We start from the raw sequence: 13,786 nt of genomic DNA, 5'->3' as shown, positions 1-13,786 counted from the left end.
AAACTGAAGAGAGAGGTTAAGAAAATTGCCCAAGGTCACACAGCAAGCATATGGTGACATTTGTTAACTCTTAATTATACCTACCTGCCATAGGTAGGTATAATTTAGGTGGGTTGTTATTAGTGTCTGCTGTAGATCTATAACTGTTTAGATCAATGTACAATGGCCATGGGTGATCAAATCATTCTGTCTTCTGAAGCTTCAAAAAGTCAAGGTAGAAAATTCATGGAACCTTGATAATCAGAATTAATCACACACCTTTGGCTTTATTCAGTCATTCAACAAATATTTATTGAGCTCCAAGTGCGTGCCAGGTCCTGAGCTAAGTGATGGTACTGCAGCAGAAGAGAGATGCAATTCTTATACTCTGGAAACAGTAGACAAGTAAAGAGGTAAACACATTCACATCCACGAAGGGACTAGTTCAGTGAGTGGAAACATAATGTTATCCTGATATGCCAGGTTGCCACTGGAATGAGATGCACAAGTAACCTGATATTCTGGTTATTTACACAGACTTTATCAGAAGTGGATCTGGCTTCATTGCATGGCAAATCTCCAGATGAGGATGCCCTCATCCATGGACTGTTTCATCCACGGGTGAGCTGCTATAAAATTGTTCTCATCCTTCTCTGTATATACCACTCAACCTGTTGCTCCTTTAGTTTTCCTAGTCTTTTCCTCTGGGGGACTTGCTTGATTTCACTGATACTAAAAGGGGAGTAGTAGAGCACTTCAGCAGGGTTGTACCATCTCCATTTGGGGTGGGGGTAGTTTTTCAAGAAAGGGAATGGATTTTTCTTCTTTTAAAGGTCACACTGTTTTGATTTAGCATGCCCATGAAAATGTAGAGATTAATTAAACATTTACAAATTAATATAATAAAATTTATTTAAAAATCTGTCAAACAATACTGAATATTTTTAAAGGTATATACGTATGCAGAAAAACATCTAGAAGGAGACACACCAGACCCTGGGGAGAAACTTGGGATTGCAGCTGGTGGCCAAAAGGGGTTTTGTCTGATTCATGCTATTATAATATTTTACCTGGAGAATGTATTTGCATATTATTTTTATAATAAAAAATAATAATGTGAAAAGAGGTAACTTGAATGGAGAGCAGCTAGGAAGCTGTTGTAATAGTCCAGAAGAGAGATGATTATGATCTGAAATAAAAGACAGTATTGCCTAGTGATTGAGAATGAGAGCTCTGATTCTAGACTGCTTGGGCTTGAATGTGCTCTCATACTCACCAGCTACATGCCAGCTGGGTAGATTACCTAACCTATTTGTGTCATGGCAATTTCATCTATAAATGAATATGCAAAAAATAGCACCTACTCATAGAGTTGTGATAATTAAGTGACTTAGTACATGAAAAGTGCTTAGAACAATGGTTAGTAAGTCCTCTGTGAATACTAGCTATTATTTTAGGGGAGATAGACAGGATTGGGTTGGGAGAAATGGGAAGAGTGATGAATAGCTGAAGATGCTAGTACCTTGGATACCAAGTTGATGCTGAATACCTTGTCAGGTCTTATGAATCATCATGCTTTCATGACCGTCACTTCCCACTGGTTGCCTTGAGGTCACAGGGGTATAGAACATCATAATGACTCTCTACTAATTCTGTGGCAGGTACTGGAAGTTGCTTTTCTAATCACGAGCTGCAATCTGGAATAGGATGATTACATCACTTAGCCTCTTGTCTAGTTCTCTAATTAGTAAGTTGGTAACCATATCACTTATCTTTAATGCTTAGATATATTTTTTAAAGTAATAAGGTGATGATACACATTTCAACAGATATACAATGCCTCTTCTCCACTTTTCCCTGCTTATTCTATTGCATTTTCAGTCTCTGATAAATCTGCTTCCCTGGATAATGTTGTGGGAAAACAGGACAGGTCAAAGGAAAAACATTACCTCTCAAGGTCCATTTGTGTGAAAACACAAAAGATAAATATCACTCAGGGGTTAGTGGGGGCCTACTGCCACTCTGGCACACTGCCTGCCTCTCTGAATTATTTTAAGGATCCAGTGAGGAAAAGTATAAAAGACTGTACACATTAGTATTTAATCTACTGACTTTCTATTTGTCATTTTTTTCTATTCCACATGAAAACACTGTAGAGAGAATTCTAGATGGCTGCATTCTGAAAAACCAGCTTTCACTGAGTTAATATTTCTCTTCAGTTTTGTCTACCTGTCTCACCTTTGAGTTTACTAACTATTAATTGTTTAAACCTTGGCATTTTATTCCCTTCAGTTTTTAGGACTCTGGTAGGATAATTGCTGAATCTTTGGAAAAGGACCAATATTTAGTTTAGATGTTATTCTCCCTTCTCTACCCAATGTATATCTACATGTTTTTTCTCTCATTATGACCCTAAGTGAAGCTTTGATGACATTAAGGCCTTTTCATCTGTGCTCAGGAAACTCTTTGAGCCTTTCTTGGAGGTCTTAATTTGGCTTGTAGTTGCCTTGATTTGGGTCATGATCTAGTCCATTCTCTAGTCTCTTAGATAGGTCTAAAATAACATAATTCCACTCCTTTTTCTATGCTGGCTATTCCAGGTCATAATGCTTTTCTGCTCCCTACCATAAGAAAAAAAGTTCTTCTGTTAACTATTGATTTTTTTCTTACTATTATTTGTAAACCAGGAGTATTAGTTTACCTGTTTCTGGTTTTTTCCTTATACTGGATTTTTCTCATTTATATATCAGAAAATATCTTAATATGTTATTATGAATTTGAAATTTTATTCTCAAATGAGAAGATACTTATATTTTGTGAAATTCTAAAATGTGCTTTTTAAAAATAACACTTTATTGAGGTATAATTGGTATACAATAAACTGTACACATTTCAAATGCACAATTTGAAACCACCTTTTGAGTACTAAACTCAATTTATTTTCCACAGAAGCTCAGATTTAGGTACCAGCCTATCTTTCTCCTTGTCTTCAAAGCTAAGCTTGTAAAGGGCACTGTCTTGACTCACTTTGCTGAATTACTCATCTTCCAGTAAAGTCCATTCTCAGTCCCTCTCAATCAGGCTTCCATTCTCGTTCCTCAGGTGAAATTGCTGTAGCAAGACTCACTGCCAAATCCAGGGGCCATTTTCCAGTCTTTTCTGACTTGGATTCTTTGTGACACTTGCCATCATTGACCATTCTCTACCATCTTGAGAGTGTCCACGTTTTAGCATCCACAAGATGCAGTGTTCTGGTCCCCCTCCTACCGCTGGCATGGGCCCTTCTCATCCTCCTTCCTCTGCCTGGCCCTGGTGGCAGTGCTGTGGCTCTGCCCTTTGTTGCTCATCTTCTCAATGTCTGCTCTCTCCCGGAGTGAGCGCATACACTCAACTCGTTAGTCATACTGAACAGATGTTGACAAGTTACAAATGAATGATTTCAGCTTAGACTTCTTTTCTGACATCAGATCCATACACATAAACTGTCTGTTGGACATTTCTACCTGCATATACCATAGGCATACAAATTTAGTATTTTTAAAACTCACTTCATTATCATTTTTTCAAAACCCTTCTCTTCCTTCTCTGTTCCTTGGCCTAAGACATAGGCCTTCTCTGTGGGAAGCTTACAGTGTTGCTGGGGAAACAAAATAGGAGTGCGTGAAGTAATCACCAACGAGCTTGTGTTTATGCTAGTTTGGTGTAATGAAGCAGCAAAGGACTCAGTGGTACTGTACAGCTGTTAGGGAGGAGAACCCTAGAGACTAAATTCCTGGTGATGGGGAAGAACGATGGATACAAGAGTATTCAGAAAAGCAAGAATGTCAAAATGAGGCCAGAGCTGTCAAGAAAGCCTTCACAGAGCCCTTGCAACTTCATTCCTTCATTTATTCAACAGCTGCCTGTTGAGAATTTTCCATGTGTTGAAAACTCTTAGGTTCTGGAGAAGCATCAGTGGAGAAGAGGCAAGACTCTTGCTCTCATGGAGCTTATGTTCTACCAGGAAGAATCAGACAATGAATATGTAAAACATTAATAAAAATATAACTTCAGATAGAGATAAGTACTCCTAGGAATTTAACAGAGTATAATAAACTAGAAAATGATAGAAGGGTGAGGGGTATTCCATTAGAACTTATGATGAGGGAAACCTTTCAGAGGTGTGATATTTGAGCTGTTTGTTGAATGAGTAAATGAATCTTACTTTCTTCCTCAGCTCTGATGAGAAAAAGGTTTAAAAACCAAATTGAACCATTAAAAGGAACCCACAGAGTGGGTTTCAGGTGCTGAGTTTTTTAGAATCTTTCCAACAAATCTGGAACAAATGTTTCTCTGTTTCACTTTCTTTTCTTTGACATTTGAGATAAGATGCAGACTTACTGGACTTTTCTCTCTTACCCAAATACTGTGTTTGTGATGCTGAGAAAACAGAAAAATTCTGAATGAAGAGACCCTTCTCTGTAGTGTCTGCAGTGGAAAATCCTTAGCAATGAACAAACCTTGGCCTCCTATTTATCTTTAATGGTATCCCTAGATCCTGCAGTTTCTCCAACATATGAAGAAAAAATAGAATTGTTTTATTTATAAGTGGCGTCCTGAATGTTTATTCAGGGAATTGAATTCAGGAAGCTGGTTTCTGGGAAAACAGCAACAATTAAGACAAATTCACATAAAGGTCTTATCTTCTAGTAGAAGGAAACAGACAATAAATAAATAAACAAATAAAATGCCAGATAGTGATAAATGCTATTAATAAAATAATGAGGAGGAGGAAAAGGGGTTAAAAAGTAATGGAGAAAGAGCAATTTTAGGAGGTATCTCCTGGGAGGTGATAATTTGAGTGGAGACCTGAGAGGTGAGAAGGCACCAGCCATGAGAGGGAGAAGCAAACCAGGAGGGGCAGCAAATCAGGCAGCTAAGAGTCTGGTTTATTCAGCAGAGGCATAATTTTTCATTTCCATACTTTGCTCTTTATACCACACCACTTTCACAAACATGACATTTAGACCAGAAAGGGAAGTCCATTTGGCCTATAGACTTCTTATATTAAGGGAATTTTTTTTTCTAAAGTTGTCTCATCATCTTGAATAAACTGAAGTCCTCAAAAAGTGCATACTCAGTTCTCTTGGTGGAGGTGAGATTCATAAAGACTTGATGTTCCACATATTTAGTTTTGCTATGGAAGCTGCAGGGGGATAAGACAACAAAATACAAAACTGGTCCTTTATGGTCTCATTGACTTTAAATTCAAAGTGAATAAAATGTAAGAGCATGACGGTGTACTTAGCATTGGTAGAGGGGAGGAAGGAGAAGGTTGCATTTCCTAAGCTCGTGTCTCTGCTCCACCATTAGAAAGCCCACAACACCCCTTGCGGGTTATAAGATTTCATATGGAATAAGGAAAAAGAACTAAGACTCGCTACCACTGAAGAGAAGCCAGAAGCCATTGGTATTTGGTTTTCATTGTTTTTGGTTTCTGTTTGAAGATGCTTGCTCTTGGAGAACACATAATGCTGACCTGAGAAATTTCTGCTTGAGGTTTTCAAATGACCCAGATGAGCTGGCTGATGAGACAGAAATCTTTTCTTTAAAAGGGATTTTAGGAAGAAGATAGGATTTGAAGCGAGAGCCTGGGGGTTGAGTCCTGTCACCATTATACTTGCTATGTGGCTTTCAGTGAGTCACAGAGCACATCTTCCGGGACAGCGAGGGCCAGACAATGAGTCTGGTGTTTGGTAATTGTAAAGCATGTTAAAAATATTGCTTATTGGCTATTATTGTTCTCATTATCATTGTTTTTATTCTCCTGGTAGATTTCTACTTCCAGTGACTCATTTTTCCCCAACACACTTAACAATTTGAGCTTTTTTTGTTCCATAGTTGTTTTGAAGGAGTATGTCCTAATTAATTCAATACACAAATATTTAAATTTGGAAAAAAAAAGAAGATTAAATATTAGAAGGAGTTAACAAGACAGGTGAAAAAGCCAGAAAGAGAGCATAAGTCAAGAGTTAAAGGAATATAACAGAGGGTATGAATTCTGTCAGGGAGAACCAGGGAAAAGACTCCATGGAGAAGTGGTAGCATAGAGAAAGCTCAGTTACTTGCACAGAGGTAAAACAGATGGAGCAAGGCCCTGGCCTAGAAGTGGCCTGACCGCTTGTATAGGGGCAGGCAAGGGACAGAGTGGGCAGGACGTCCAGATCCGCACGTACAATCTGTGTCTGATAAGCGTGGCAGCAGCCAGCATGTGATTTCCCAGTACAGCTGTCAACATCACAGGGCCAAGAGCAGGAAGGAAGGGCAAGTCCCCACAGGCCCAGTGACAGGGGCACAGGAGTGAGTGATAATAACAGCTCCTGGCAGCCAGGCAGCAGCTGATCAGGGCCAGAAAATCTGGCATGAGGAGCAGGGTCCCTGAAAGCTTTCCCAACATCACTGCATCACACCCACGCCCATACCCATGCTCGCACACATACACATCCCCCACTCTTCCTTTTATTAAAAGTCACAACTATTTATCAAGCATAGCCCCTAGAGCCTGGTTTGCGTCATGGTTCCACCATCTATTGACTGGGTGACCTTGGGCAAATTTCTCAAACCCTCTTATGACATGGGTCTACTCACGGTAGGGCTCCTCAGCACCGGGGTGCTGGGAGGAGTCAGTGAGATCACGTGTAGGTAGCGCCACAGAGCCTGGCACATAGTAAATGCTCAAAAAATAGGATGCATGAAAATGAAACCAGTGCTGGCGCCAAAACTGGGCCCACGCATCAGATTCAAAATAGTTCCCACAATAAAGATGTACTTGAACCTGGAGCAGTGGCCAGTCTTAGCTAATGCTGCATCTCAGAGCGTGAGGTAAGTTAGCTTTATCTCTGGTCTGCCTGTCTCAGGGCGGGTCTATGGACTGGCACAGGGTTGCACTCCAGGTGAGGGTCAGGGAGAGGGATGCAGGGTTTGCAAACCTGGCAGGTACATAGTACACTGCCAGGCAGAGGTGTGAGCGTTCTAGAACAGAGGGAGGGTGCAGCAGGGGCAAAAGCACATAGGCAGGCCAGGAAGCCAGAAAACAAGGGCTGAGAGGTGAGTGCATCACTAGGAGGTGAAATCAGTGTTCCAACCAAGAGGTCCGGGTGTAAAATTCCAGAGCTGTGGAGGTTGGCTGAAAAGATAAGCAAGCTTGAATGAGAACTCTTCAGGAGTGGGGAGACTTGAGTTAATTGTTGGTTTAGGAATAGATGGTGAAAGTGAGGGAGAAATTAAATGAGCAAGAGAGAGCATGATTGGTGGGTCAAGTGTCTGTAAGGAAGAGAGGGATCGGTGGTTCGGTGGAGTTACTTTTGGAATGAAGGAGGCTTTCCTCTCCAAAAAAGGAGGGTAAAGATGTAGAGAAACAGCGAGATAGAGAAGAGAGAGGTTGAGGGAACCTTTATCTGGTGGCCTCAGTCTCAGAGAAGACTGAGACAAAGTCATCTGGTGGGGAGGGTTGGGGGCCGTGAGGCAGAGGCTTAAGGAAAAGGTGTCAAATAGTAGGGGAATTTGGTAGGAAGATGAGTGGAGATGAATCACTCCACCGTTGATTTCGGCATATCTGGAATGCACCTACCCAGGCTCCCTCAAATGGAAACTGAAAGTCGCCTATACCCACGACCTCAAATAGCAAAACCAAGCTCATCCTCCCTAGCTCCATCTGACACAAAGTGCCTGCACCTACTGTCCCCACTTCCTACCACAAACTCTCCCCTCCACACCCACTTGCCTCTGCAGACCCTGCTCTCAAAGGCCACCCAGGCAACCTGGAGGCACTGGTGCCTTTTCTCAGTTCTCATTCTTACTGCCATCCCTAGAGAATAAATATCCTCTTTTCTTCTCCTGTTTCCCTTCCCTTCCTCTCTCTCCCTTTTTCTGATGTCCTAGATGTTTTTGTTTAGACCAGTGTTTTTCAAATGTGCATACAAATTGCCTGGGGAGTTTTGGTAAAATGCATATCATAATTGGAAGTCCTGAGAATCTACATTTGTAACAAGCTCCCAGGTGATGTTGATGTTGAGGGTCCTTGTGCCAATTCCACATTGTTACGAAAGAATCCCTTCTAATCCTTCCCCGTGGAATTCCCACCTCTGTTCCACCCATGCTTCTCCTGAGGGTTTGTGCTGCTTTCTGCTGCAGTGGCTGCTTTTGAGAATTGATGGACCTTGTAGTCAATGCATAGCCAGCTCTCCACCCATGGCTCCACCTCAGCCAATTCTGATACTGCTGGGAAGGAGGGAGAAATCAGTTCGTTTTACACAGGAGGTCACATATTTTAATTTTCTTTATCATCCGAACTGTGGCTTGCTGGAGGGACATTTCTGGCCCTCTGTGGGCCTCTTTCATCCAAGTGTCTCTCTGCCCACTCAGTCCTCCAGCCTGTGCTCCCCTCTGTTGTACATGCTTCCATGACAAAAGGCATAAAGGAACTGGGTTCTCATAATGGGATTCCAAGGCCTTTAACACTTAAGCAGTAGAGACATGTTTGAACAGAGGGGTCTTCCCAGGCCCTTGAACCCACTGCATGCAGCCAGTTATTCCCTACACCTGTCCCTAAATGGCACCCTGACCAGAGGAGGCCGTCTCATTGAATGACTTATAACTTTGGGATCTACTTGTCATAGCAGCCTCATGTTAGCACAATAAAACTTCTGAATGTGGCTCTTTCTCAGGCCACTTATAGCCTCCCACCGTGAACCATTGATCAGAGCTGAATGTGATGTATTATGTAGGGCGGTTTGCCAATAGACTATCATAGATTGAGACAAAGAGGCCTTCAGAACTCTCTTCTTTAAAGATTCCTTGCCCATCATCTCAATCCTCCAATGTCCACCTTAGTTTTTATTCTGGCCACTTTAGTAACCTTGTGCCCTCATACAAAGCACATGCATCTTTGTGCATCAATATCACGTCTTATGTGATGGGGGAGGCTGTCACTCAGCCATTTAAAAGGATGTGTCTTTAAAAAGGACATGTTCAGGGTGTGGCCAAAAGGTTGTGTGAAACTGTAAGTGGAGAGGATTTCACGGGGTGTTTGAGCAAGGCTGCCTGGGGGAATTATAAGAGTCTGGAGCAATAAATATCATGTAGGCTGTTTCAGAAATTAACTGAATGTGAAAATAGACATTATCTGACTTGCTTAAGTGTAAGGACAGGGAGCATATGGGCCCAAATTTGGCTTCAATTTCCCTTTGAAGTTAATGGGCGTGGCAAGTGCTAATCTAATTGTGGCACTTGGATCAGTGTATTTTGCACATTCAGGATTTTATAATGAGATGCAGTGGTTATTTATGTTCTGTACTCTTCCCCACAGACTGCAAAATACACTTTGCTCAACTCTGTCTAATCATTCCACATGTCAACAGTCAAAGCTAATGACAGAAGGTAAGTTTATGGGGCAGTAACCCTGCCAGTTGGTGTAAAAGAGCTATTCCCCGAAAAAAGGTTTAAGCAATCATATGAACTTCAGTCTGACTGAGAGGGCCTCAGTGGCTTGGTGATCCCCAAATAATGATCTTTTGGTTAGGTTGGTAGTCAATGTAGGAGTGAGGGGTAGGTGGGAAGGTTGCAGCTGATGGTTGTTTAATACATAGAACGAGTCTCATGTTATCTCTTTCAAGGTCAAGCTTAAATCCCTAAGTCTGGTGTCTCTGTCCACCAAAACACTCACTGGTCACTTCCTAAATCAAGGTCTATTTATTAAACACTTAGCAAATACCTACTAAATTCTAGATGCTGGGTTAGACCTTGGAGAGTCAAAGATAAAAAGATGTGGGACCTCGCTTTAGGAGTTCTCTATCTAATTCTGAAACCTAGCTACTCAGTGGACTCATCACTGTAGCTTTTAAAATACTGATGCCTGAATCTCTCCCCAGATATGTTAAATGAGAATCTCTGGAACTGGGCCCCCAAAGCTATGTATTTAACAAGTTCTCAAGACAATTTTTTTTTTTTCAAGACAATTCTTATGCAGCCATCTCTGCAAGAGTCTACAGATCTGAGTTTGGGGACCACTCACCTATATTGCTTATTTGATATACAGCAATGTTCTTATATATGTTTTATTAATTGTTTTATATGTCAAGTTCATACAACCCGATTTAAAATTACTTGAAGAACTATGAATTCTTACATTCTCAAAGTCAAGCATAGTATTGTGTTCAGGCCTTTAATAAATCAGCATTTTTTAAATCCTGAATGCATTCTAGAATTTTTTGGAGAGTTTTTAAAAAATACTGATACCAGGTCCTCACTCCATACCCATTAAGTTAGAAACTCTAGACATTGAATCCTGGGTATTGACATTTAAAAAATTTCCACAGACGTAGAGAACAAATATATGGATACCAAGGGGGAAAGGGATGGGGTGGGAGGAATTGGGAGACTGGGATTGACACATAAACATGATTGATACTATGTATAAAATAGACAGCTGATGGGAACATACTGTATAGCACAGGGAACTCTACCTAATGCACTGTGGTAACCTAAATGGGAGGGAAGCCCAAAAGGGAGGGGATATCTGTACGTGTGTGGCTGATTCATTTTGTTGTGCAGTGGAGGCTAACACAACATTGTAAAGCAACCATACTTCAATAAAAATTAATTTAAAAAAATTTCTCCAATTGATTCTAATACATACGAATCCAGAGTAGAGACCCATTGGAATAAACGTTTGCTGTTGATGAGAATGAATATGCAGAATTGTTATCTTCCTGGAACCAGCATGTACCTTTTGATAATTCCTTCCATTTGTATGTTTATCTTCAGTGTTCAAAGTACTTTCATCTGTCCACATAAATCTTGTAAACACCTGGAAGAGGCCTCAGAGATGGTCTATGCCAGAGGTCAGCAGACATTTCCTATAAAGGACTAGATAGTAAATATTATACTTTAGGCTTTGTGAGCCTTGTGTCACAGCTACTCTGCCATAGAATGAAAGCAGCCATAGGCAATATGTAAATGAAAAGGTGTGGGTGTGTTCCAATAAACGTCATTTACAAAACAGGTTGGAGCTGGATTTGGCCCTCAGGCTGTTATTTGCTAACCCCTGGTATACACCAACACTCTAATTTTACGGATGAGGAAATTGAGGTCAATCGGTGATGTGATTTGACTCAGATCTTATGGCTAGAAAAAGGCAAAAATAAGCCTGAAGTTCAGGTATTTGGACTTAAAAAACAAACAAACCCAAACGATGCCCCACAGTCAGTGAATAGTGTGTTTAAAAATTAAAGCATTGAAAAGAGGGTTTTCTCATCTTTGCCTTCTGTGTTTGCCTGGATTTACTGTGTGATGGTGGCCATGTACATGTTTATTACTCTACCCTGACTGCAAGCTTGTAGAGACTAGAGCCTGAACTTGTTCAATGTTGTGTCCCCAGGGCCCTGGGGCAAAGTAGGGCCCAGTACCTGTCGGTGAATTGAATATATCAGAGCTGTGCATTTGGAGCTCAGTCTCATGTATTTATTTTCAAGAAAACCTGATCCTGGCTGGCTCATTGACTTCCTCAACTAACTTTCATTAATATCTAGCTTACTCAGCTGTGCTTGTGCTCTTTGTAACTTCAAATAACATTTATATAATGACAGAAAAAGACTTGGGGTTGTCACAGTGGATAAAGCAAAGGTCAGAAGTCTAATTACTTTTAAAAAGTTCACCTTCATGTTTTGCCAAAAAACGGTAAGAAATCAATGTGAGTGCTATTCTTCCTGATACAGGAAGAATAGTGCTTCACTATTCTTCCTCTTCACTCTTTTCCTCTGTCCAGGCATGCAGGACAGTATACATGCGGTACATTTCTCTCATATGTTACATCCAGAACTGCCCTCCCACCCACACTGCTCTCAGCCACTGTGCAGACTCTCCAGTTTGACCTTGGGAGGTACTGTTTACAGTTGGATGAACCTGGGACTCTCCCTTCTTGATTCAAGCTCAGCAAATGGACAAGAAAAACCTGCAGAACCTGTTCAGCAATTTCAGACTATAAACAAGCAATCCAAAGGGAATGGGGGTAGATATTACTTTATGACCGCAGTTATTGTCTTCTCTCCCAAGGTTGTCAACACAGCAGGCTGAGCAGTGGCCTGAGAAAGTTGCTCACTTCTCAGGCAGGTTTGCTGGTTGGCATGCAAGTAACGCCATCCTGGGTGCTTGCTTAATGCAGGTGCAATGGGCTATTATCTTATGTCCTTTACTTTATCAAAACATATGTTTTTCATACACATATACACGCACCTTCACGCACACACACACAGAGTTGCTAATGTCTCAGTATAGAAAAAGAGTAAGACCGAATGTTATGTCCTTACAAGGGCAAAAAAAACTTTTAAAAGATCATTCATACTGGGGAAGAGTGGGTCAAATGCTTGGGAAATAAATGAGGAGGACAATTTAGCCATCAAATACAAGGTGTGGCTCTAATGTCATATAATTTTCATAGCCACTGTACAGAACCACATTATTTGACTTTTAAATTTTGTACCATGATAATTTGAGAGATACAAAGAGAAATAGACGACATGCTTCCTGACATCTACTAGTTGACAGTCATTTGAGGAGAAAGGACAGTGTATGTATATGTCATTGAATAAGTGAATGAATGATGTACACATTTTAAAAAAATGATAAAGACTCCCAACACCTTTGAATGAAATAGATGACACATTTTACATGAATTCAGAAGGGAGGATTTTCTGTGTGGAATGGAATGGCTAGGAGATGGTGGTATTTGAGTTAGGTCTTGAAGGATGGATTTGGATAGTGGAGGGGAGGGTGAAGGCCATGCCAAGCTGGAGGCTAAATCAGCTGAGGCATAAGTGCAGGGTGCCATCTGGTTGAGGTAGTGCATTTTCCCAAGGTGTGGTGGTGCCTTGGTTGTGGGGTAAGGTGGAAGTGGCTGTGGGAAACTGATGTGGTGAAGTCTGTGGGCTTGGGTTCAAATCCCAGCTCTGCCATTCTTCATCTATAACTTGGGAAAAGTAGTTTAATCTTCCTGAACCTCAGGTTTTTCTTCTGTAAAATGGCTAATAAAAGTGTCCATCTCATGGGTTATTTTGCGTATTAAATGAGATTATCCATGTTAAACTCTGTGCAATGCTTGGCACAAAATAAGCACCCAATCAATAATAGCTATTAAATTATGGCAGAACCTGAAGGTCAAAGGGAATAATAATTTCCCAGACAAGTTAGTACTCATCCTTTTTAGGCCTCTGCTTGTGACCTAAAAGTCTCTTCTCAGACTACCACTTCTCTCCATTCTTGTCTGTGATTCAAGCAAGGCTGTTCCCATTGTGGAGAGCTGCTCCAGGAACTCATGGTAGGACACTCTGAGACTAAACATTAGACTAAACATCATGAGTCAGGACTTTGGAGCTCTAATCTGAGTGCTATGACTGACACATTCTCTGTGCCTTTGATTATCAAGATTTTACATCTATAAAATGGCCTTTGGTGCTGATATAGGGAGTGAATCAACATTACCCCACTACCATCTTGCACTCCCTGAAAGGTATAAAATTCTAAGTAAGAATAGTATTTCTCTTTGTGCACTTTATTGCACGTGTGCTAAGCCTCAACTAAGAATTATAAAAGAAAAAAGTAATAAATTAGGGTGGGAGTATTCAAAAGAACCCACAAGATATCCCCTTAAAAAAATGGTTTATAAATGAGGAAACTGAAGTCCAAATGGTGGATCTAACATACTCAAGGTCACACAGAGCAGGAGATCTCCTGATGCAAATTGGAGGGCTCCTTGTCCGTCATACTAATCCTA

The 13,786-nt window shown here is 40.9% G+C and overlaps 1 long non-coding RNA gene across 3 annotated transcripts in view; it reads left to right on the top strand.

The window, feature by feature from the left end:
• The window catches only part of LOC132373460 (uncharacterized), a 469,013-nt gene that overhangs the window by 136,491 nt on the left and 318,736 nt on the right, over positions 1 to 13,786 (top strand). For 2 of the 3 annotated variants that reach the window (XR_009505428.1, XR_009505429.1), the window contains exon 2: positions 517 to 600. This is a non-coding gene — a long non-coding RNA (uncharacterized LOC132373460). Of the gene's footprint in view, positions 1 to 516; positions 601 to 9,325; positions 9,397 to 13,786 lie in introns of all 3 variants that reach the window. The other variant, XR_009505430.1, reaches the window with a different exon arrangement.

The sequence above is a fragment of the Balaenoptera ricei genome, chromosome 10, assembly GCF_028023285.1.
Source record: "Balaenoptera ricei isolate mBalRic1 chromosome 10, mBalRic1.hap2, whole genome shotgun sequence".
Classification (NCBI taxonomy): domain Eukaryota; kingdom Metazoa; phylum Chordata; class Mammalia; order Artiodactyla; family Balaenopteridae; genus Balaenoptera; species Balaenoptera ricei.
This window is presented reverse-complemented; position numbering and strand designations above follow the sequence as displayed.